General features: G+C 46.9%; 1 protein-coding gene across 2 annotated transcripts in view; it reads left to right on the top strand.

Moving 5' to 3' along the window:
- GRAP2 (GRB2 related adaptor protein 2) overlaps positions 1-21,112 on the top strand; it is a 486,852-nt gene that overhangs the window by 170,177 nt on the left and 295,563 nt on the right. The gene's annotated exons all lie outside the window — the stretch shown is intronic.

Below are 21,112 nucleotides of genomic sequence, written 5' to 3'. Positions count from 1 at the left end.
AATTGAGAAGCCCCACTCCCGAGCACCATCTGCAAAGAAGACCAGCTCCCCACACGTCACGTGTTCTGCGTGGGGCCCTTCTGCACCTGTGTTGCTCGACGTGTTGTCCGGTTGCTGGCCCGTTGGCTAGTAGCCTCTGCGACGATGAACCTTTACTTTCATCTTGCTGGTCCGGCTCCTCCAGACTGGCACCCGCTCCTCTGTGAAAGAGAAGCACCCCAGACCTTCCTGGTCTGCACCAGAAGCAAGTCCTCCATCCTGCGTGGGTTCCGCTTGCCAAGGCTTGTTGTGTCCTGACTCGACTTCGACGCCACCGACAGCAAGAGCCTTCGTGGGACAGCTCACCTCCTGGTCCTGGTCGTCCTCGACGTCTCCTGGTACCCGTGGCTGCTGCGACAAGCTTCACCTCTTCACCTGCATCTTCACGACATCGCCTGGTTCCTTCCTGGTTCCTTCCCGGCTCCTGGCTGGTGACCTAGACTCTGTCCCTTCTGCTTGCAGGTTCCTTCCTTCTTGATCCCCACCTTGGGATCCACCAGACACTCTTCACTGACTGCCTGTCAGCAACTTTCCTTTAGGCATCCATAGAAGTCCACGACGAAACCCGACGCAAGTTCACACCTATGCACCCGCAGCCCGTGGGCTAGGTAACTTGGGTACTTCGGTGCTCACAAGGGTATTGACTATCCTAGGGTCTAGTTTCCGAGTCTCGACTTTCTAGCTATACCAGAAGTGTCCTAAAACTGCTTATTTCTAACTGCTAGTAATTCTATCGACTTTTACGCATTACGCGTGAGTGTTTCCACTCTGCACCTGAATCCCGTGGGCCTCCCACTTCCTAACTGTTGGTAGTATAGTGTAGCCCCAGCGATTCCCTAGGCCTAACCTGTGTTCGTGACAGTGGTCCTTATACCACTTACTTAGTATATGGTTTGCGTGGCCCCTAGGGCCTAACTGTATTACTTACCTGTGTGACTTAATGAATGCTTAAATAAGACTTTGTTGTACTTACCTCGAATCTCATAAAGAGTGCTGAGGGTTTGACTAGAATAAATACATTCTATTTTTATATATATATGTTGTGGTGTCCTTTCATTTGGTATTCAAGGGATTACATATGGTATAACAGCTGGCTTCACATGCCATTCAGAGTTTAGCCTAAGACTGCTCTTGTCCATGCTACCACTAGGATAGCTGGTCTATAAGGTTGACTTTACAACCAATCACCATAAGGGTTGTTTGGACTGATACAAGGTGTACACTAGAATTAGTGACATCATATATCAGGCCAACTTCTCACAGCCAACACATCAGGCCAGGAGTTCCTTTAAGCAGCAGTCCACAGAGTGGCAGTCCTTTCAGCTGCAAAGCTGTCCTTCTTCCTCGAAGAGTATCCACAGGTCCAGAAAGGGTACTGAAGAGGTGAGGTCTTAGGTCAATTTTTTTTATACCTGGTGTCCTTCCTCTGGCAGGTGGGGGAAGCTTCTAGAAGTTTTCCTTTGAAGTCCCCTGGCATCCTTCCTTCCTTGTTTACCACAAAAGAGCTGCTCCTAGTGAGTTTAGACCCTGCTACAGTTATAAAACCATTGTGAGTGGGGACATCTCACAAAAAGTGACGGACTGGTCTCACACACCACCTGGTGTCATGCTTCATCATCGGCCAGTCCTCGCCCTCTAAAACCTTCGTTTGATAGAGGGCGGGCATACACCTGGAGACAGGGATGCACTTCTAAACTAAGGAGTGGGGGCCCGTGAGATGGAAAGTGAAGTTAAAAATCATTATAGTTACCAGAAGGTAAATTTTAATGTGGCCAATAACCATATGATGCTAAAAACAAAGGACTGTGAGTGGGGTGTTTAGTGTCCCCTAACCGTCTCGTGGATGGTCAACATGTTTCTGCCATGTAGGCCCGAACGGGTCCAGGGCATTCATCAGGACCTAAGTTTAAACTGGGGGCTCCGTTCTTACCAACAAGTAGCAAGAAAATACCACTGTGCGGGTGTGGCAAAGGCCGCACTCCATTTCCTAAATGGCTTCCAAACGTCAAGCCTGAAGGGAGATAAAATTGAACAAACATATATATATATAACCTGTAGAGATGGGTCAGAAAAACATTAAATGCGAGACACAATAAAAAGAAACAGCGCATGCGTGAGTTCCTTAAGGTGAGTGACTATTCACGTGACTTGTGCCACTCTATGTGTGTACACAAACAGATCGAGAGTGATGAGAGCATAATAGCTCTCATGGGTCTTACCCTAGTTGAAACAACTACTTGCCACATGGGGGGAGGGGAGGGGAAACTCCTGTTCATTCTGGAGGGAGAGAAGGTAAACCAAAGTTTCCATAAAACAAAGTGTGGGAGAGGATTTTCCACATACGTGTGTAGAACACGCTCATCCACACAGTAACGAACCAGAAGGGTCCAGTTACAACATTCACTGCATTCATACTCTTACTGTCTCAGGAAAAGAATCCCACGATCATCCTATGTTGCTGCTCCCGGTCCTCCCGAATGTAGGAATGAGGCCGCAGGGTCGATGTTTATATAGTGCGCTCGTGACTTAATTAGAAGCAGCGCTGGGTGATTGAGCCTGAGAAGTGGCTCCTGGTGTGTAGTTTCCGGTGTCCCGAGCTGTAGCGGGAAGGATGCGTGCGGCGCGATGCCTGGTTCCGTAACGGTAGTAGCGCGGGACCAATGATGTTGCTCAGAGGGCGGTGAATGCCTGAACAAGGAGGTGCAGAAGGGCTGGACACTCCCATGCGGGTGGGGTCACGTGTAAGCGGGATGAGCGCGTCTGAGGTCGCCCTGGCAACGCGGGGGTACCGCGGTGAGAGGGATGTGATTCGCTCACAGGGAAACAGTGTGGAGTAGCGTGCTTTGGAGATTAAGTATACAGCAAGAGAGCGCATCTGAGGTCGCCATGGTAATGCGGGGGCCGCGGTGAGAGGGATATAATTCACTCACAGGGAAACATTGTGAAATAGCATGTTTAAAAGATCAAAGATACAGCGAGAGAGCGCATCTAAGGTTGCCATGGTACCGCAGGGGGCCGCGATACGAGAGTGCTGATTCGTTCGCAGGGCACCAGTGTGACATGGTCGCCTAAGATGGTGAGGGCGTGGTGAGTAAGGCGAGGGGGTGCGTGCTTAAAAAGTACGCGGTTGTCATCCCAAATGCGGAGGGGGTCCAGACACAAGTGGCGGTCACCCGAATAAAATGAGCGTGGTAAAGCGGGCGGGCAGTCTTGCAGTGTCGGGGTGGCGCGGATGTTGCCAAATTGCAGAGGGGAAAAGAGGTGTAAAGGATTTTTTATTACAATCCCAAAGACACCAAACATAAACTGTGTACCTGTTCCCATTTGGAAATTACAGCATAATAAATGTAATAAGTTAAGTCTAATGTTATCTTGTGGGAGAGGTAGGCCTTGCAGTGGTGAAAAACAAATGTAAGAGTTTTTCACTACCAGGATATGTAAAACTTAAAATCAAATGTCTTACTTTTTAAATACCTTGCACCCTGCCCTGTGGGCTGTTTAGGGCCTACCCATGGGTGACTTATATGTATTAAAAAGGAAGATTTCTGGCTGGCAATGTTGATTTTGCCAGTTTGAAATGGCAGCTTAAAACTGCGCATACAGGCCGCAATGGCATGCCTGAGACATGTTTAAAGCACTACATAAGTAGGTGACTAGTATTTTTTAATTTACAGGCCCTGGGTACATGCAGTACCCCACTTTACCAGGGACTAATAAGTTAATTAAATATGCTAATTGGGGATAAGCCAATGTTACTATGTTTTGAGGAGTGAGCACATGTACTTTAGCACTGGTCAGCAGTGGTAAAGTGTGCAGAGTCCTAAGGCCAGCAAAAAACGAGAGCAGTAAAAATGGAGCAGGAAGGCAAACGTTTGGAGGAAGACCACCCTAAGGCTGAGAGATCTAATAGATCCCACATGTGAGAGTCGTCTGACACAATAAAGGGAAGGGTGAAATTCTTGAATTATTCTCAGCCTCTGACAATTGCTCAGGGCTGAATCTCAGTCCATCGCTTTTCACCCACCACACCACTCTAGACAAAAGCCTAACTTATGCAAATCATTATTGACCCTGCTTCTCAGGGGAATGTTCGATCCCAAACTGTGAGCTGAGGCGACCTCCACAAAGGAACACCAACAATCTCGACCAGTTTCAGCCTATTTGGGCTTCATCCATAGGGTCCAGCTTGAGCCCTATTGCACAAGGCACATGTGACCCATGTGTGGGCATACCCATCACATGGAGGGCGTCAACTGCAACACACAACAAGGTGATGGGTGTGTGAGGAAAGTGAAGTATTATATGGTGTGGTTGTGCAACCTTACTGTGTAATACACTCACAATACTGTCTTGAGTCTAGTCAAGCTCGTTTGTTAAAAACCCTAGTTCAAACCTGGGTAGCTGTGGGTTCGAGCAGTCAGGTTTAAACAAAGGAAGAAGTGCAAAGCATTTAGAAGTAATGTTATGTAATGTAAGGTGGATTTGTAGAGCGCTGCCTGTCACCCCTGAAGGTATCCAGGGGTTGAAGTACCAAAACAATTGAATAAGAAAGTCATACAACACAAAATAAATCATACACCAATTTATAAAAATAAATCTTATTTTTATGACTTTTTAGACACCAAAACTAACCAAATCCAATTGAGGGATCTGAAGATATAGATTTATAAGTAAAATGTAAATCTCTGTTTTTCACTCAAAATGCAAACAAGCATTGGCAACTTCTGTGCTTAGCGGAAACTTTGAAAACATTGTAAAACTTTTATAAAGTTGTATTCTGGTACTCTGGCTCGCTTTGGGCGACCAACTTCGACAGGGAGCAGGTCAAGGGGGCCTGTGAGGATTTGTATAACAGTTATCTTGTCACCAAAGCAGACTCCAGTTCAGTTCCAGGCTCTATGGGCGAACCGCCATATGCATCAATGGAGTGCTCCTGATGCACGGGATACAGGATGCTGAAGTTGCTGGGGACGCTGTATTGTCAACGGGGGACTTCCTGGGGCTGCTCCTCGATTCACGGTCTTGGTGGGGTGACTTTGGCCACGGGGGTTGATGTCCCTCAAAGTCCTGTTGGATCCAGCAAAAGTCCAGCTGCCACTGAACTACTGGTCTTCAGTCACAACAGAGCCAGAGGTTCCCTTTGGTGGAGTCTAGAGTCCTTCTTGATCCGCTAAACTGCACTCTGAATCGCGTAGTTCCACTGGGCAGGGCCCTTTTTTCTGCTGGTGGAGACGCAAGTATACAGCTGGGTCGAGGGGGCTCGTGAGACTGGGAGCGAGAGCCTGTCCAGTGTGATAGAGAGAGGAGGAGCTGACCGGAACTAGCAAGAGAGGACTAAGACCAGGGAGCTGAACACTGCACGGGCCCTACTCAGATAGGAACCTGGAAAGAATACCTTGGCACCACTAGACGATAGTGGAACCAATGCCACTGAGGTCGCCCTGTATGTACCCTGAGGCGGCAAGGCGAGCTGCTCCTGACCCCAAGAGGGACTGGCTGACCTAGGAAAGCGTATGTAAAGGGTGTCAGGGCGCGAGGCCTGCGGCAGGGCGGAGAAGGAATTTAGCATTCCACAGAGCTGGAGAACGTGGTGACTGGAGACGATTAACCAGAGAGACTGTGAAACCTCATTTTGGGAAGCTGAAGCTCGCCCCAGAGCTCGAACAGGCTGAACATTTAAAGCATCACTAGCAAGATATTAAGCGCCCACTAGGAAGACGCAAAAAACCTACTTGCATACAAGGGCAACTGCACCAGGGGGACGTGCAGGAACGGCAGAGACATCACGAATAACAATGGGGAAGCAGACCAGGAGGAGAGATCGTGAGGACACGCAGATCAACATCCCCTTAGAGGAGAGCGAAGTGTACAAACCTTACTCAGCGGACATCTCTGGCAACCCGACCCTTCAGGACATTTTACAAGCCATAAATGCCTCTAGCGAGAGGCTGGAGACTAAAATCGACTCAATAGGAGTGGATTTGGGCCTGCTGAGGGACAACCACAGACGCTTAACGGAGAGAGTCACAGCAAATGAGTGCCAGATCTCTGAATCCGCCCCTGCACTGACAAAACTGAAGGTTCAATTTAAAGTACTGGAATTGATAGTGCGAGTGCTGGAGCTCCGGGCTGAAGATGCCAAAAATCGCTCAAGAAGAAATAACATCAGAGTTTTTGGCCTGCCCGAGAAAGTGGAGGGAACAAGCATGATAGGATACCTAGAATAGTGGCTCCGCGCGACAGTGGCACCAGAGAGTCTCTCATCGTTCTGTGCCCTCGAGAGAGCCCATGAGTCCCGGCGAGATCGCCTGCCCCAGGAGCCCCGCCACAACTGGTGATAGTGAGGCTCCTGCACTACGGAGATAGAGACCATGGGCCAAATGTACGATCAATTGTAGCATGCACAAATGGGTTAGCCACCCGTTTGCGAATGCTAAAATTGGTATGGCCATGTTCTAACACAATTTTGCAAGTCGCAAATGAATTGCGACCCGTCAAAAAGTGTTTAGAGACTCGCTATTTGGAAGAGGCATTCCCTTCCAAATAGCGACTCTCTAACCCATGTACTAATGTTTTGGAACCACAATTGCGATCGCAAAACACTCGCAATTACCACCTACTTCAAGTAGGTGGTAATGCATTCGCAAATGGGAAGGGGTCCCCAGGGAACCCCTTCCTTTGCAAATGCATGCAAAAATATTTTTTAAGGGCAGGCAGTGGTCCCAGGGACCACTGCCTGACCTGAAAAATCGAAACAAAAAAGTTTCATTTTTATTTCTTTAAATGCATCCTGTTTTCCTTTAAGGAAAACTGGCTGCATTTAAAAAAAAAAAAAAAGCTGCTTTATTCAAACGCAGTCCCAGACATAGTGGTCTGCTAAGCCCAGCAGGCCACCATCCCTGGGAGGGCCAACCATTCCCAATGGGGTCGCTAAATGTGAGTGCCTCATTATAATTATTGAGCCTTGCATTTTGTGACCCCTTAGGGAATCGCAATCAATGTCTCTGACACTGTTGTACATAGTAAATTTCGACTCGCAATTGAGCACAAATTATGAGTCGCAATTTACTAGGATCGTACATCTGGCCCAATATACTGTTGCAGGCCCAACGGAAAGGAGAAATCAGAGTCAACAATGTGGTAGTGTGAATATTCCCAGACTTCGCCAGGGAGGTGCAGCAGCAAAGGAGCTCTTTCCAGAGCGTCAAGCTAAAACTCCGACAGCTGGACTATAAATATGCAATGCAATACGCCGCAAAGCTGCAGGTGTCCACACCTGAGGGAACTGAGTTTTTAGCCACCCCAGTGGAGGAATGGAATTGGCTGGAACAACACCGTGGAATATCCTCACCCAGAGACCCAAGGCGTAGTTGGGGCCGAGGCAGAAGATCCCACAGCAGAGCGCCCAAAAGAGACACGCTGGAGCCAACACAGGCAGAGGTGCAGATGGAGCTGCGAAGCACAATGCAGGTGGTGGCTTTGATCAGCGGAAAAGGACCAGACCGCGCTAATTCAGAGGCCAGCGGGTCTGAAGGGGACTCGGGTTTGGAGCAGGACTCAAGTCTTTCTGAGGCCCTGAGCAGTGAACTCCCCAAAGTGACACAGAGAACAGCTGATGAGATCATCTGATGGAGCAGGTAGGGGGACAGGAGAGATGCGCAGAGCAGGAGCAGGACAATAGGGCAAAGAGGCGAATCCAATTATAGCGGGGTTATGTTAAATTACATTGGATGCAGTTGATGAGCCGGGCAGCGTGCTAGCGGGCGGATGCACCTGAAGCATCACCTGCCTCACTTACACACCAGAGAGCGAGTTCTTCACGGACACAGACTGATAGAATGGATGGGAGGGTACTACCTGCTTGTCCTGGGGAAGGGGCGTTGGGAATGTTGTTGTTTTTTTGTGCTACAAGGTGTTCTCCTATCTTAATAGAAGGGGAGTACAAATAGCACTCCTCCAGGAAACCCACCTTGCTTCCAAAGAAGGACAGGCCCTCCAGAGACAATGGCGAGGGCAGGCATTCTGCACTACATACTTGGCCTATGCTAGGGGAGTACTGGTCTGGGTAAGGGCTGGAGTGCTTTTCCAGATAACAGATACGCGATTGACCCTGAAGGCAGATATTTTGTAGTGCGAGGGAGACTGGAAGGCAGAGTGCTGAGTGTAGTAAACATATGTGCCCCAAATGTAGATCAGGTACATTTCATGGCCCGACTGACCCGACAACTAGCTCCATACTTGACTTCCGCAGCGATCATAGGTGGAGACTTTAATATTTTGGCATACACCACCCTCGACAGGTCTCACCCCCCACTGCGGGACACCCTGGCAGCTCGTAGTGCACGGGCATTCAGAGAATGGCAGGGACATCGACACGGACTACTCAATCTTCTCAGCAATACATGAGGTATATGCGCGACTGGACACATTCCTGTGCACCGTAGATATGTGCGGCCAGGTCCACACAGTTGAATACCTGGCCAGGATGATCTCATATCATAATCCCGTCCCCATGGGGCTTAGGTGGACAGGCCTTAACCGGGTAATCCTTACCTGGAGACTCCGCCCAGAGGCGTTGGAAGACCAGGTTTTTAGAGAAGGAGTCCAGGAAAAGATCACACAATATTTCCAGGATAATGATGGGATGGCAACTGATGCCTTCAAGGTTGTGCTAAGAGGCCATTGTATAGCAGAGACTGCGGAGGTCAGATGCACACTCACATCGGAAGTTCTGACGGCTGGAAAGGAGCTTGGAGAGGTGGAATGGAGTCGACAGGGGCACCCAGAGCTGCATATGGAACTTCAGGAGATGCGGGAGACGGTAGCCCGACAGACTGAGAGACTGCACTGCTTTGACTATCGGCAGTACCTAAACCGCATGCATGCGGAAAGAGACAAGTCAGGCTCCATGCTTGCATGGCTGGCTAACCCAAATAGTAGGGGGTCCCCAATAGTGGAAATGGAGGATGAAGATGGGAACAGACAATATACTCAGAAGGGGATCAACAAAGTTTTTGCCCAGTACTACACCAGACTAGACTATACCACAGGGCCTCCCAGTGCGGGGATGAGACAGTAGGGCAATATTTAGAGGGGCTGAGATTGCCGTGACTAGAACCAAAGGAGGCGGAGGACCGAGGGGAGGCTATCTCCTTACAAGAGGTGAAAGTAGCTATAAAACCCATGACACATATTAAAACGCCAGGAACGGACGGATTACCTTCCGAATTCTACTTGACCTATGCGGCCGCGTTAACCCCTAGGTTCGTCGCGCTGTAGGAGACAGCTAGAGAACTGCAAACACTACCGGACAGCACTAGGGAAGTCCTTATAGTCCCGGTCCTTAAACCAGGGATGCCAGCTCATGACAGAACAGCCTATAGACCGCTGTCCATGCTGAATACGGACTATAAAATATTGAGCAAGATAATAGCGACCAGGTTGTTACCTCATATGTCCAAGCTGGTACATGCAGACCAGGTAGGCTTTATTCCGCAAAGGAACACTGCCATTAACGTCAGATGCCTCACGGCCATACTGGACGCATGAGACTATTCTAAAGAAGAGGCCGCAGTGTTTACGGTGGATATAGAAAAGGCGTTTGACAGCTTAGAGTGGCAATACCTGTACAAAGTACTGGAGCAGATGGGCTTGGGCGAGGGGTTCGTGAGATGGGTGGAATTATTATATGCAGACCTGAGGGCCAGAGTGCCTACCGGAAGGTTATATCCCACTGTCAGAAGGTGGAGAGGGGTACAAGACTGGGGTACCCTCTATCCCCACTGTTATTTGCCCTGGCCATGGAGCCATTGGTGTGTCGCACCCGGATGGGGCGGGACTATGTAGGGCTGAAGGTAAGGGAAACACGACATTATATCGCCACGTATGCAAGACTGGGGTACCCTCTATCCCCACTGTTATTTGCCCTGGCCATGGAGCCATTGGTGTGTCGCACCCGGATGGGGCGGGACTATGTAGGGCTGAAGGTAAGGGAAACACGACATTATATCGCCACGTATGCAGACGATCTACTCCTCTTTCTCCGAGATACAGAGGAGGACTTATGTGTTGCCAAAAATATGCTAGAAGAATTTGGTCAACCCCGCGGGACTGAGGGTGAACTGTCAAAAATCTAGACTGTTCCCCACAACACCAGATAGGCTTCCTCTGAAGGGACTGGGATGCTTACAATGGGAGCCCGCCTGCCTAGAGTATCTGGGGGTGAAAATATACCACAGAGTTACGGACTTAGTAGAGGGCAATGTGGGTAAGGGAATAAGATCCCTCCGCTCCTCTATGGAATTCTGGGGCTCCCTGCCACTGTCCGTGGCAGGCAGAGTGGCCCTGTTGAAAATGGTGGTGCTCCCACGTTTACTATATATCTTTGGAACTCTCGCGATATGGATCCCGAGCCCTGAACTCACAAATAATAACGTTTATATGGGGGCGAAATGCAGGCAAGTATCCCTAACCACGATGCAGTGCTGCACAGCGATGGGGAGATTGGTGGTCCCAGACCTCGAGGCTTATTACCTCACAGCGCAGTTCCAATGGCTAGTGAAGTCGCTGGCGGCCAGTAGGAACCCGGGAGGGGCGCAATGCCCATGTGCTCCAGAGACCCCAGATCTGGCCAGAATCCTATTAAGACTGAAGCGACTGCCGCACGCAGGAACCGAAGAAAGAAAAACAGTAGCGCGATGCTGGGCCAGATGGCTGCAGCATGCCATATGCAGAATCCCTTACTCTCCAGACCTCCCTATGGAAATGCTCAGATACTTGCCGCATGGAGGGAACTGCGGGACTAAACAACTGGTGGGAAGCGGGAGCGACTGTAGTTGGAGACCTCTTTAGAGACTCCCAGCTGCTTCCTTTCAAGGACTTCCGAGAGGAGTTTGACTTCCCACGAGGCCATTTCTTGATGCATAGAGCCCTCACACGGCGTTCAAGAAACACTGGGGCACTGGATCGGTAGAACCAAGGGCACTAGACTGCTGTAGTTACGTGGTCCTATCGGCGGGTAGAATTAAAACGGCCTCCTGCATTTACAGGGCAATCAGGAGTGACATCCAGAGGCCCATGGAGCGATTGAGGCTTCAATGGGAGGAGGATCTGGGGGTACCGTTTACAGAAGAGAGTTGGGAAACCATTGTGGAAAGAACCCTCAAGATATCCAGGAATGCACAGATTAAGCTGATAAATTATTATGTCTTACATAGAACGTATCTTACACCAGCGCAAATCAGATGATATTTCCAGGTAGAGGAGGCGGCCTGCCCCTGATGCGGGGAAAAAGAGGTGCATGTACTGCACATGTCTTTTGGGAGGAGGTGATAAGCATAATGGAAAGTGTTATAGATAAAGACATACCACATGCACCGGGTCACTGCATACTGAGCTGGTTCCCACATACGTCCAAGACGAAAGTTACTAGGAGGTTTCAGGACCTTACATATGTATTAGCTAAGCGGGAAATCACCAAGAATTGGAAGTCGACAGGGGGGCCGAGAATGGAGACCGGGAAAAGAGAATTAGAGACGTCTGCGGGCGCAGAAAGTAGAATCCCACTAAGAGAAGCAGAACGAGGTATAGGGAACCTGGAAACTGCAAGGGCTTGGGCTAGGCTGCTAGATGGTATACGAGCACCAGACCTAGATGACACAGCAGATGCCCCATCAAACCCACCATCACTGGACAGGGATGACGGCCCCAATAGAATAAGATAGGAAGAGTAGCACACAAACTTCCTCACTACACGTGGACCCCAAGTGAGAGCAAAAGACAGAATAGAAGACGCGAACATACACAGGTGGAGAGGCTAAACTGCAATTAAGTGACTCGTTAAGGGGAGGGGGGAGAGGGAGTTTATTTCTTGCTGCAACAGAACAGAGAAGACAGAACTGTAAGCTAGAAATATGCACTTACTGAAAATGTGATGATGAAAATGTGTATAAGCAAAATGCCAAAACAAAAAAACAATGCCGCACACTCACCTCAGTACAGAGATATAGGCCTAAATCCCTCGTTTTTTGCTCCCCATACCATTCCAGTTTGTACCCAGCCATATGCAAATCAGTCTTGACCCTGCACCTAATGGGAACAGTCCAGCCCGAACTGCCAGGCCAGGTCTTCTCTGGGCTGGAAACAAGCATCCTAGGACCGGTTTCCGGGTTTCACTTCTCATCAGCCAGGATAGCTTGACTCCAGTGGCATGGAGAGCACGGGACCCACGCCTGGGCATACCAGTCCCATTCGGGGTGACAAATGCAAAAAGAACAATTGATGGACAGAATGCAGAACAATGTCGCACACTCACCCCAGTACAGAGATCTGGGCCTAAATCCATAGTTTTTTTTATTTGGGGTGGGGCATCAGTTGGTATAGCTGCAGGAGCACCATTACCCTCAGCCCACTATTTATGATTCCCTAATCAGCACCATCTCCTTTCTTAGATGTGTCTAGGTTCCTTTCTTGTGATCGCTCACTGAATCGCAGAGTATCCATTGGAGAAGGGAGAGTGAGGCTTCCACTGTACACTTCAGTGTGTCTCACCCATCTCACAGGAATGAAGCAATGCACAAATCTGTCTAGGGGGATGCCTCTGCATTCTCAGGTCTTCACTAAAAAGGCCTGGACCAAGATGGACCCCAGAGTCCTTCATGTATTGTACAATAAGAGGCACACTTGCACTCAGTGTATGTACACAGCACACACACGGTGAGAACTGTTACCTCCATGTATTGTGCCACTGCAGGCACACATACATTCAGCACACACTGCTCAGTACAGTTGTACGACGGTACATCGAATGCAATTACATTTACACACTTTTTTTAGCGCACATGTTTTTACCGCGAAAATGCATTTAAAACGCATGCCAATACCAATCATTGTTTTTCCATTTAAAAACAATGTATTTGTGGGGGGAGACCCCCAACTTACCTTAAATGCGTTGTATTGGCATGCGTTTCAAATGCATGTTCGCGGTAAAAATACCTGCGCTAAAAAATGACTTGTAAAGGCTTAATGAGCTAAAAACCTCGTTGTAAAGGCTGTTTCCCCTCAGTACTGTAGCATTTCTGTATTTTGCCACTTGCAGGCACACATACACCCAGCTCACGCATTCACCATGCGCACAATGTACATCATTACTCTCTTCATGTACTGTACTCCTCACATGTACACATACACCCAGTACCGGCACTTTACCATACATGCACTTCAGAGCACTACATCTTCATTTACTGCGCTCCTCACATACACCCAGTACATGCACTCACCATGCATGCACTGCACAGCACTGCTCTATCCCTGTATTGTACCCTTCACAGGCACACATTCATCCAACGCAGAGTAACAACTCAAGCGCTACACAGCAATTCACATATAACTGATGAAGGCCAAAGCAAGTTAAATACACAGCTGCAGAACTTAAAAAGGTTTATGAACCTGTAGGCCTTACTCCATTGACACAGGTTAAAAAGGATCTTTTCACCCCTACTGATTACTACACTGTATGCTGCCATCACCGCACTTTTGCTGCTTATCTCCTGGTGAAGGCAGTTACTTTCCACCACTATGAGGATAGTGCTTTGGGCGCCCTTTCCACTCCAACAAGACAGCAAAAATCAGCATTAGGGATCCAGATAACAGTACAGATGGGCACAAGGCTCAGGAGGACTTGTCCATCACCAAGCAGAGGACTTTTCCGTCCCAACACTGACTATTACACGGGCCATGTTCCAGTCCATCGTTCTTCACCCACCATGTCATTCTAGTGAGATGCCCATCATAGGCAAATCAGTACTGCCCTTGCCACTTGTGGGATCAGTTCATCCTGAACTGCTAGATGAGACTATATCCAGAAGAAAAAACAAGAAACTCCAAACCAGTTTCAATCTATTTCGGCTTTGTCAGTAAGGTACAATTCAAATCATATGGCAGTGCTTTTCAAACTTTTTAGAACCACAACCCAGTTTCTAGAACAACAAATGTTTGTGACCCATCTTGCTTTAAAGGACATGAGGCAGGCAATTTTTTTTTATTTAACTAAAGCATCATGCGGTAGAGCCCTATTATTTACAGACAGCACGTTTTCCTTTGAAATGGCCAATACATGTGCATAGACATACAGTTTTACTGATAACACTATATTGCCCACACATAATAATGTGTGGAAATCGAGATTCAGTGAGAATATTTCATTTGTGCCTCACCAGGTAAAATGTCTTGATTTTTTTGATCTTATTAAAATATTTGTTTCCATCACATGTCAAATTTACACAAAAAAGTGTTTTGTTTTTGCTTTACTAACTTTTGAATGTGTACAGTTCATTTACATTTTGTCTTGTGCTACAAACAATGACATCCTACAGCCTTTCTTTTCACAGCAAGATTGTCACATAGTAATTGGAGTTTTAAACATCAATCCCCATATTAAAACAAAAAGCAGAACTTTGTCAGAAGACATAGCCTGACATCTGACCTCTGTCTGTGAAGAGCATCTTTATTTATTGCTTGGACTATCGCAAACCACCAAAATTTGATTAGCGATCAACCAGTGGGTTGTGACCGACAGTTTTGTAAACACCGTCCTATGGCACAATGAGCATGGGACGATACCCGTTGAACTTGCGATGCCAAGATGGCAAGTGCAACACGCAACATGAGTTGTGGATGGATGGCCTTGAACCAGAACACGGTCTTTTAAACCTTACAGATATTTTATTTATTTATTTTTAAGTGTTATGTAGCCCAGACTGTGTCCATGTTAATGACAGAGCTCATTACAATTAAGAAGACATATATACAGATATTCATTTAACCCAACATGCATGAGGGCTAACGTTTATTAGCAATACGCAGAGTAAATCTAAATGCAGAGTAAACGTATCTGCAGTGATGCTGTAGTTGAATGACTATAAACTACAGCTTATTTTGAGCATTTTAATGAGCTGTCTGTATTTCCAGGGACTTAAGAAGCAGGCCACAGTTTGGAGAAGCAATCATTCAGGCTGCAGGCAACTGTTTTTTTAGGTTTCGCTTGCACAGTGCTTGCAAAATCAATTGTATTTTCAAAAACATCTTAAAAGGGTCTCAGAGTCCGCCCATTACTTACCTCTACTTACCATTGGCCGGCTCCTATGCCACTTTACTTACTATTGACTGGCACTTACGTGGGTCTCATTTCCTTGCTTCCTATTGGTCAGCAGCTCTTTGCTTACCATTGGCTGGCTCCCACGCAGGTCTTATTTCCACATTCCTATTGGTCAGCTGCTCCTCCTGGCCTCCAGCTTCCTCCTACTGTTCGGATTTTTCCATTCTGCTTCCTTTGGCCAGTGTCCTTTTACTGGCCAGCAGGTACTCTTTTTTTTTAATTTTCTTTTGCACATGCACTGAGAGTGCATGTGTCTGTTGTCTTTCCTAAAACAATTCAGTTTAAATAACTTCCAGGCTACACCCTCCCCTTTCCTTTTGTCTGCTACATAAATGTTCACAAAACACTTGGATGTCGTTCTCACGTGTTTACTTAGAATAACATTTGAAAATTGAAGTCTGTACATGTGCGCTTTTGTTTGATTACCCACCAGGTTGATGTATGTGTTTCTGTCACTTAAGCAATATGAGAAAGGGGGCTGTCTAGTTCCTTAACTCCCTTGTGCTTCGCTGCCATCAGTAATAACTGACATGCTGCATGCAGCTCTATTAAAAATCCTCTACGCATTTCATGAGAAACTTTCAGTGAATTTTAGATTGCCTTTTATCCTGTTTAAGAGTTCAAACATCTTTTAGTTAAAAAAACTGTATTACCATTTTAGGATAGTTGATAAGTCGTTTTATCTGGAAACAATAGTTACCTTGTTAAACTTTTACTCACTGTAGATCAATTGCTCCCCCTGCTATAAAGAACACATTACTTCTCTGCCTGAATGTATTGGCTTTGTCAATGTCTTTTTACATGTTGCACAGCATTTGAGCTGCTGTGCAACGTGGCTTGAAGTAAAAAAAAAAAAGTTGCTTTGACGCAGTCAATGCTGACCTCGTCATAGCCTTTTTTTTTTTTTACTTTAAGCCATGTTGCACAGAAGCTCAACTGCTGTTCAACATGTAAAAACACATTGAGAAAGCCAATAGATTTTGCACAGGTGAAAATTATTGGCTTAGCCAATGCTTGTTCAGCTTTAAAGCTGAAGCTGAGGTCACATGTTCTCTGGAGACTCACTGAGAGTGTGTAAAGGGTCACAACCTTCAAAAAGGAAAAGTCAAACATGTAGCAACCCTCTGCCATGTTGGAACCTCCAACGGTCTGCGCATCATTAAGCCACAAACCCTGAAAAGTCTATGCTCCACCCATGAGCTTAAAACAACACTGGGTCCATAATTTATAATCAGGCCTACTGGCTTTGATGGGGTGCCACCATAATAATCAAATGAAGACTAGTGGCCCTTTAGACATAATGCCATTCAATCATTTATAACTTTTGAAGCTGATATAAAACAAGATCTCTTTATTAGCATCAAAACATGCACTGATTATTACGTTTAAAAACAGATTTCATTCAAACATATCAGTGTTGAATAACGCAATATCAACGTTTTTCTTCTATATTGACCAAGATCACCAAACACCCACAGGACATGACAGCATAGATCCATGCACTACAAAACCTCTGGACAGTTGCTCCAGAACCAGAACCAATTACAATGTGAAATAGCTGTCCTGGGGTTTTTTTTTACCACCCAGGGAGACTTATTCCCTGTATTCCATTGAGTATCAGAAGGTCACTAGGCAAATCGTTCTAAGCCAGCTAACCATTTTGAGGCAGGAATTTGTCCTTTGATGTGGCCACCTTGGTGAATGTGTCCTTTTCCTGTTTCTGACTTTTTTTTCATCTAAACCAAAGCACCAGCTGGCACTTTTTTTTAGCAAGCATGTGTTTCTTCTCATGCAAGGGGTACCCATGTTCTGATCTATTAGACTGCACAGGTTCATCTGCCTCTCCATCTGGATGACTCCCTGTGGATGGTGTAAATCATGATGTATCATTTAAAAATGTGAGTGTGACCATGGGCATAACACAGGCCCTGCATCCCCTGGGGCACAAGGGGGACCCCCAATCCTCCGGGGGGTGCTAACCCTTGAAGGTAAACCCATTCAGCCCATGGTAAATGAATATCTGTGAGACACAGGAGACTCAGGATCCCCTCATCAATTTTTGCGGGCTGCCCCAACATTTTGTGTTACGACACTGCCTGTAACTGTTAGTATCACCTGCATGTATTCTAAGGTGGGAGTCTTTGGTCTAGCAACAAGAAGGGTCGAGACTGCGTGTAAATGTTGATTATTGAGGGAGGAAGGCAGAATTCCCAAGGAGCTCAATGGTAATGGAACACTATTGTGAAATAACATCACTGACAATTTGTGAAGACGAATGTAATCTATACCTTTGCACTCCCAACACAACTTCCACAATTTATAAGGGAGTCAACAAGAATATGTGGTCTATGGTAGCAAACGGTTCATGAAAATGGGGTGGCCTGACTGGAGTCATAAATCGCAAAATTGTTGCTAATCATCTTTGTAATGGCTGAGTGCCCCTCTCAAGTTGGAAAGCAGATGGCAAATGTTTAAAGGTAGACACATGATTTGATATGTCACTGGAATAGATTGCTCTTAGTCTGTTCCAAATTTTTAGAGTTATGAGATGCTTAAGACAATAACTCCAGAATTCTCTCCCATCTTAGTTGGATTTCTTTTTACGTGTAGTAATGAATGTTATTTGGAGATATTTGTTTGGCACTGGGTACAGTACTGCCCATGATGTGGATAGTAATCCACTGGGTGAGCCTGAGGAGCCTGAAATATGATATTTGGAGGATGAACTTGATAGAGCCTAGAACAGGCTCACAATCTTCTGGGGTATCTATTGGCATGTTTTTTTAGGTGGTATATGTTTTGTGGAAGCAGTGAACAGAACAGTCTTGTGACCATCTCTCGTGCACCAGCAATGTGCCATTGTCCATATGCCTCACCTGTGCCTTGCATACATTTGTAATTTGTTTACTGCTGCTCGTCCAACTTAATATTGTAATTTTATCTATTATTATAGGCGCTTCTGCAAATATTGTTCAGATCTCTCATGTGTCAGCAACTTTTGTTAACTGAAGATATTGCCCGGACCCACCGTGAATACCTCTTGGCCCTTGGTGAAAGTGAGGGAATTCTTCAGTCTCCCCTAAAATGGATCAGTAACATAATTTCGATATAAAAATATTTAATCTTGTATTAAAAAAGACATTAAAATATATCTTATTTCACATTACATGTAAAAATAAAATAAAAATATAATATAATGAAAGACATTTTAAATTTTTCTTAAAAATGCATCTTTAAAAGTTTATTAACTTGAAATTAAAAATGCTAATACACATTTTTTAAATGTCTCCACTTTTTACCCCTACTAACCCAACATCCCGCTACAAAAAAAGCTGATTCTTAGAAAAAGAAATTTACAAGTCATAACAATTTAAAAATTAACAATTATTCTCGAATTAAAACTATTAAAAAAAAATGTAACCACATAGAATAAAAAAATACATTACATACTATTTTACACAAAAAATATATTATACCCAACAAGATTTACTACATTAATATTTCTACATCGATAATAAAAACAACCCTTAAAATAATATGTTTACCAATGATAATCCTGTCAATGATATATATATGGGGTCCCAATAGTCTGCAACACAATATTTTTTATCCATTGTTTTGTCTAAACATACCCTAAGACAGTGCATATGTTGTCTGCTGCAAGACATGTCGTTAGCTTACAGTGGGCTTTACAACACTATGGATTTCTTTTTGTTTAACCCCTTCTGTGCCGGGCGTTGTATTAGTGGGTGGGGTTCATGACGAGATAGTCTCGTCATGGGCACAGCGCGACCGTGCTCCATGACGAGACTATCTCGTCATGGGCACTGAAGAGGTTAAGCACAGTACGAGAGTGCGTGTGTTTTCCAGCTCTTTCTCTTGGGTACTCCCACCCCCCTTGTTCCTCTGTCTCTCCCTCCCTCAGTTGTTCCTTCTTCCCCTCGGAGTCCCTTGCCGTTCTTGCTTCCCCACTACCCTCTTTTTCTCTCTCCCCTACTCCATCACCTCTAGCCACAGTGTCCGTTGTCAGCTTGCTTCCCCAGCAAATTCCACCCACACTCCATTGTCAGATTGCTTTCCCAGCCCATCTTTTCTACCGTCCACTCTCAGCTTGCTTCCCCAACCCACACGTCCACCCTTTTTTGTCAGCTTGCTGCCCCATCCCATCTCTGTCTAACTTGCCTTGCTGTTCTTGCGTACTTGCTTCCCCAGCACCCCTTGTACATTTGATCCCCCAGCACTGCCTGCCCTTCCTCTGTTGTCTGTTTGCTCCTCAGCCCCTCTTAGCCACCCCTTTTGTCTGTGTATTTCCCTGTCATTGTCTGTGTACTTCCCCATCCCATTGTTCTTGTCCTGACCCATCCCCTCCTTCCAGCCCACCTTTTGTTGTCAACTTGCTTCATCAGCTGCTGCTGTCCACCCTGCATTATCATCTTGCTTCCCCAGCCCCTCCTGCTCTACACCCTCCATTGTCAGCTTGCTGACCCAGCCCCACCCCGCCCACCCTGCCCACCCTCTTGTTAGCTTGCTCTGCCAGTCTTTCCCACCAGGAGAGGCTCATGCAGGTAAGAGCGATGGGGCAGGGTGGGGGGGGGGATTCGACAGACGACGCAGAGGGAAAATTAAATAATTAATTAATTTTCCCTCATCGTCATCTGTCAAATCCCCCCTACCCCACAGCTCTTTCCTGCACAAGCCGCTCCTGTTTCCCGCCCACTCTGTTGTTAGCTGGCTTACTCATACCCTCCTGCCTGTCCTCTATTATCAACTTGCTTCACCATCCCCTCTTGCCGATCCTCCATTGTCTGTTTTTCTGCTCCATACCCTCCCACCCACCCTCCATTGTTTACTTGCTGCCCCATCCCCTCCTGCCCACCTTCCATTGTCTGTTCTGGCCCTATCTTCTCCCTTCAACTCTCCATTATCAGCTTGCTTCCCCATTCCTTCCTGCTCACCATTCATTGTATGCTTTCTTCCCCATCGCTCTTGCCCACCCTTTGTTGTCTGCTTGCTGCCCCATCCCCTCCCACCCACCCTTTGTGGTCTGCTTGCTGCCCCATCCCCTCCCACCCACCCTTTATGGTCTGCTTGCTTCCCCATCCCCTCTCGCCCACCCTTTGTGGTCTGCTTGCTTCCCCATCTCCTTTTGCCCACCCTTTGTGGTCTGCTTGCTGCCCCATCCCCTCACGCCCACCCTTTGTGGTCTGCTTGCTGCCCCATCCCCTCACGCCCACCCTTTATGGTATGCTTGCTTCCCGATCCCTTTTCGCCCACCCTTTGTGGTCTGCTTGCTGCCCCATCCCCTCACGCCCACCCTTTGTGGTCTGCTTGCTGCCCCATCCCCTCACGCCCACTCTTTATGGTATGCTTGCTTCCCGATCCCTTTTCGCCCACCCTTTGTGGTCTGCTTGCTGCCCCATCCCCTCACGCCCATCCTTTGTGGTCTGCTTGCTGCCCCATCCCCTCCCGCTCACTCTTTATGGTCTGCTTGCTTCTCCATCCCCTTCCGTCCACCTTCTGTTGCCAGCATGCTTCCCCATCCCCTACCGCCCACCCTCCATTTTCTGCTTGCTGCCCCATACTCTCCTGTCCACCCCACCTTCCACTGTTTGCTTACTGCTCCATCCACCTTCTGCCCACCCTCCATTGGCTGCTTACTGCCCCATCCCTTCCAGCCCACCTTATGGTGTCAGCTTGTTTCCGCAGCATGCTGTACAATATGGCTACAAATCATTGCCAAACCCAAAAGCTCTTGTATGCGAGACCTGCGCTGTGTTTTTTATGTATAATAATTTGATCCAGCTAAGAAATATTGAACCAAAACCCATTCTCTCTGTCACTAATACCCTATTTGCCAGTGTTTTGCATGGCATCGTTACATCGGTATTCAACATTGACAGTGGGCAAAGACAAAAAGAG

The sequence above is a fragment of the Triturus cristatus genome, chromosome 4_2 (genome assembly GCF_964204655.1).
Source record: "Triturus cristatus chromosome 4_2, aTriCri1.1, whole genome shotgun sequence".
NCBI lineage: Eukaryota > Metazoa > Chordata > Amphibia > Caudata > Salamandridae > Triturus > Triturus cristatus.
Note: the sequence above shows the minus strand (reverse complement) of the source record. Positions and strands in the feature narration are given on the sequence as shown.